The 5,021-nt window shown below is 50.0% G+C and overlaps 1 long non-coding RNA gene across 3 annotated transcripts; it reads left to right on the top strand.

Annotated features, from left to right (window-relative positions):
- Positions 1–650: 650 nt before the first annotated feature.
- LOC311588032 lies at positions 651–4,775 on the top strand. 3 transcript variants are annotated; one of them, XR_014776060.1, is made up of 2 exons: positions 651–1,033; positions 3,635–4,775. It is a non-coding gene; the product is annotated as an uncharacterized lncRNA (long non-coding RNA). The 3 variants fall into 3 exon arrangements; XR_014776061.1 differs by lacking the exon at positions 651–1,033 and adding an exon at positions 2,071–2,740; XR_014776062.1 differs by lacking the exon at positions 651–1,033 and adding an exon at positions 2,838–2,889.
- Positions 4,776–5,021: the final 246 nt, after the last annotated feature.

The following is a 5,021-nucleotide window of genomic DNA, read 5'->3' as shown; positions in this document are numbered from 1 at the left end:
CAGGGCTGACCTTGGACTCCTGATGCTCTTGTCTCAGCTTCCCAAGTGCACTGTCCACAGGCATGTGCGACCGGGATAGACAATTTGTTTGTTTGTTTGTTGAGATAGGATCTCTCTACATAGCTCTTGCTGTCCTTGAACTCACTATGTAGACCAGGCTGGCCCTGAACTCACGGAACTTCACCTGCCTCTGCCTCCTGAATGCTGAGATTAAAGGCGTGCTCTACCATGCCTGGGAGCTGTTCTCATGGCATGCCCTGCATAGTAGAATATGCCTTTAATCCCAGTGATTTGGGAGATAGAGGCAGGCAGATCTCTATAGGTCTGAGAATAGCCTGGTCTACCCAGCGAGTTCCAAGTCAACCATGGCTACGCACAGAAACCCTGACTCAGAAAAGAATTTGGCCTGGGAATGGTGGCACACACTTGGAATTCTAGCACTTGAAAGGCTGAGACAGTTGAGATGTAACAAGAATAAATTAATAAAGAAAAAAAAAAGAAAGAAAGGCTGAGACAGAAGGGGTGTGAGTTTGAAGACAGCCTGGACTACATGGTGAGTTCCAGGTCAGCCAGGGCTATGTGGTGAGACTCTTACTGAAGACAGAAGCCCGGGAGGGGTAGGGGGAGTGGCCCAGTCGGTAGAGCATTTGCCGTATATGAACAAGGAACTGGGCTTAATCCCCAGCATCAAACTTTGTAGTCCCTGGCCCTCGGGAGGTAGAGACAGGAGGATTCTTGAGGCTCAGTAGCCAGCCTGTCTAGCCTAATTGATGTGCTCTCGACCAATGAAAGACCCTGTGTCAAAGGAGGTGTTCCCAAGATGTCCTACATGGGCTCAGGTTGTCTAAACCCTTATGTTTAGACACACGTACTGGTGCTGCTCCCAGCCTTCACCCGAGCAGCTTCTCCTTGCAGCGGGCGTGAGTCAGTGCAGAGACGCACGCTTGGTCCAAGTGCTGAGAAGCAATGGCTGGCTGAGTGCTTGGTGAGCAAGCCTCCGTTTGCTCTCTCTCCTCTGCTTCCTGCTGATAAGGTGAGCATCTCTGTGCCGTCAGCCATGACGCACTGATGACCATAGATCCAAAACATATGGGCCGTTCACGTATGGGTCAGGTCAGCGAGATTTCCAGCTATTATGGATACCCAGATACTGGACCTTTGTAGATTGCCAGCCCAACAGTCTGTGGTCCTACCTAGTAAATATGGATCAGCTGCACCCCGTCTCCCCCTGCTGAGGAAGCTTTGCCTCTCTTCTGCCTGTCTCTGAGGGCAGTGGTGTCATGTTTTGAATCCCCAGTAAGACTCTGAATTGTACTAGCACCATGTGGTAGGCATGCCTGTGGGTTACAGTTTGGATGTCTTCTTCTTCTTCTTCTTCTTCTTCTTCTTCTTATTATTATTATTATTATTATATTTTTGTTGTTGTTTTTTGAGACAGGGTTTCTCTGTGTAGCTTTGGCTGTTCTGGACTCACTTTGTAGTCCAGGCTGGCCTCGAACTCACAGAGATCCGCCTGCCTCTGCCTCCCAAGTGCTGGGATCAGAGGCATGTGCCACCACACCCTGCATATTCTTATTTTTCTAAGGTTTATTTGTTATGTATACAGTATTCTGTACTGCATGTGAGCTATTAGGCTCACCAGGCACCAGATCTCATTATAGATGGTTATGAGCCACCATGTGTGGTTGCTGGGACTTGAACTCAGGACCTCTGGAAGAACAGCCAGTGCTCTTAACCACTGAGCCATCTCTCCAGCCCAGGTGTGTTCCTTTTATTACTATTATTTCCCGCTGGCTTCAAACTCATTAGGTAGCTGAAGTTGGCTTTCAACTCCTGATCCTCCTGCTTCTACCTCCCTAGTGTTGGGATGGCCAAGGCAGATGTGACCAGTACATCTGCCTCTGCCCTTTTGCTTCTGTTTGGTTTCTTTGTGCTGCTGTGACTGGAGCCCAAAGCCTCCCATTTGCTAGACGGGTGGACTACCATTGAGCTACGCTGCCGACCTCAAGGCCTCTCTTCTGGGGACAGCCTTCCTCTGTGGCCTCTAGAAGAAGGCAGGCATCTCGGACTTCCCTCCCTGCCCAGGGGAAAATGTTCCACTGGCCCTGCCTCTGCGGTTTGAGCTCTGTGACTCACTACTATTGAACTTTGCTGGTGTGGATATAGAGATAGCCTTTTCCTGTTTGTTGTCCTTTCCGGGCTACACTCACATGACAGGCCCCGCCCCCTTTTTTTCCCCTCGTAAACCAGCCATTCTGCTTTTTCACGACGCTTAAAATTTTCCCATGTCAGCTTCTCAAGGAGCCAATCCTCCTTTTGAATTTTCTTATTTATCTATTTATTTTATTTTATTTTTTTAATGGTCTTGACATTCGTTGAGTAACGCAGGCACGGTACCACCAACCGCTTCCTGAGATCCCACTGAGGGGAGCGGAAGTGCTCACCTCAGGTCTGAAGCCCTTTTCTCTCTGGCTTTTCAGCTCAGTAACCCAGGCTCTTCACTGGGTAGCGCAAGCTGGTTAGAGTTTGCTGTGGTGCCTCGGGCTAGGCGACATGAATGGGATTATAGGCTTCCTCACGACGCCTGATGCCCACGAAGGCTGTTTAGGGCAGTCTGGCTTCCGTGTGTGTACAGCCGCGCAAACCCACCATGGAATCTCAAGACACCCTCTGGGCTCTGGAAATACAGTGTGTGGGAAACCAGAAACCGTCCACCAGGCTCTGGCTTCCTAAGAACCAGGTGTGGCGTGTGGAGGTGGGTGGAGGCGGGGTGGGGAAGGGGGCGGGGCGGGGGCGGGGCGGGGTGGGGGAGGGGTGCTTAGGTTTGTACTGGATGCTACTTCTAACTAGAAGGGTGGACTTAGTGACTCATGTCCCTGGAGTCTACAGGTATGTTGAGTGAGTCACTTTATTGCACGGGGCGTGGGGAGGGGTAGGGAGGGGTGCGGAGGGGTGGGAAGGAATGGAGAGAATCACCAAACTATAAAGAAATGAGGGTTCCTATCTGAGAATTGGAGCCATATGACCTTGAGAAAATAATCTACTTTTCCTGTGAGCTGACCTGTCAGTACGAAATAATCCTACACTTCAAATTATTGTGGAATTATTTTTCAGTTATTTATTTGGTTGGCTGGTTGGTTAGTTTTTCTCCGCCCCCGCCCCCCCCCCCCCCCCGCTCTTTTTTTGTTTTGTTTTGTTTTGTTTTTGGAGACAGAGTTTCTCTGTCATTTGAGACAAGGTTTCTCTGTGTAGCACTGGCTGTTCTGGAACTCACTCTTGTAGACCAGGCTGGCCTCGAACTCAGATCTGCTTGCCTCTGTCTACCAAGCGCTGTGATTAAAGGCTCATGCCACAGCCTCCCTGGTAAATTATTGTGAGGTTAAATCAAAGTGTTGCTTAAATAGTTGAGTGCACATTGGTGGCGTACACGTTTAAGGCTGGCGTTCAGGAGGCAGAGGCAGTCAGATCTCTGGAGTTTGCCGCCAGCCTGGTCTGAAACACAGAGAATCCCGGTCTCGAAAAACCAATGAACAAACCAACAAAAACCCCACAAAAATGAAACAAACACATAAATAAATGAGTATGCTACAAATGCTGGCGGTGCCGCTACTTAAATCTTCATTTACTTCTGAAGATAGGTGTGCTCCCAGAGTGAAGGTTGGCAAGCAATCCGTCTGCGCCCGAATTGTGAGCCTACTGGGCGCTCATATTTGGTATTGTGCCTCCACAAGGAAGAAGAAGACGAAAACCAATTGATTAAGAAAGTGTTTGTGCTTGCTTATCTCCTTCCTTGCACCTCAAATTTCATTTAAAAAAAAAAAACCGAAAACAAAAACAAAAAAAACCGATCTAGCTTGGAACCAGGAGCCCAGGCTGCGCTTTCTGATGTGGCCTCTAGGGGGCGCGGCCCCTCCGGGACAGAGCCGCTTTGTGTGGCCGCGGAGGCTGCGATGACCGAGGATGAGTCAGTCTCCTCGGCTTCCGGTACCGGTCAGGCCCTCACTCCCCGCGCGGGCCTGCGAGCCTGCAGGGACCCAGGCTTTCCACGGGGCCACGGATTGCTGATTCAAAGATCAAGCTAACTCTGGGAGGGCTTCACGTGGGGCGATGCTGCCTGGGAACAAAGTGACTTCTTGCCTTAGAGGCCCAGGAGCTACGGGGCCTCCCACTCAAAAGGCGCCGGGAGGTGCCTAAAGTCATGTCTAGCACAGAGCACTTCAACATTGTACATAGTAGTGTACGTTATTATATATGTATAGTTTTAGATATAAAGTTATAATTAGTACGCAAATCATATAGATTTCTGTGCATGTATACACATGTACTTTACAAGGCACCTCCTGCGTGCCAGGTATTGTCCCAGTGGCTCTACAGGTATTAATTATCTCAGGCAACCTTCACAGGACTCTAGGACATAAACGCTGTGATTGTTCCCGCACAGAAGCTGCGGAAGGCCAAGCCAGAGAAGCAGCTTTTGAGGTGGGCGTGGTGATGCACGTCTGTAAACCAGGCACTTGGGAGGTAGAAACAGGAGCTCCAGTGTAAATGTACTAACCTTGTTTTTTGCTTTTTGGCTTCTGTAGTGCTACTTCTTGCTAACTGAAGTATGCCAGCCCAGGACATGGTTTTTGTGCTTAAAGGCTCACCCCAAGAGAGACTCGGGGAGCTACACTGTGGGATTACCGCACCCTCCTATCCCACCCCCCACCCCTCACCCCCACCCCCCACCCCCCGGTGTAGTCACCCACCAGCTAATAAACTTTCTTTTGGCTTAAGCCCGTGTCTGAGTAGTCTTCTCTGGTGGCTACCCCACAACACCAGGAGTTCCAGTCTGTTCTCAGCTGTGTACTGAGTTCAAGGTCAGCCTGGGCTACATGAGACTCTGCCTCAGGAAGAAGGAGAAGGAAGAGGAGGAGAGAGGGAGGAAGGGAGAGAAAGAGATTTAAAGACTGAAACTAGAGGTCCTTGCCTTAGACGCCTCCAGACTTCAAATAGTGCCGGGGGAGGGGTGGTCCCCTTCA

This window comes from Acomys minous (assembly GCF_964271855.1).
Source record: "Acomys minous genome assembly, chromosome: 17".
Classification (NCBI taxonomy): Eukaryota; Metazoa; Chordata; class Mammalia; order Rodentia; family Muridae; genus Acomys; species Acomys minous.
The sequence above is the reverse complement of the archived record's forward strand: the minus strand, read 5'-3'. Positions and strand labels throughout refer to the sequence as shown.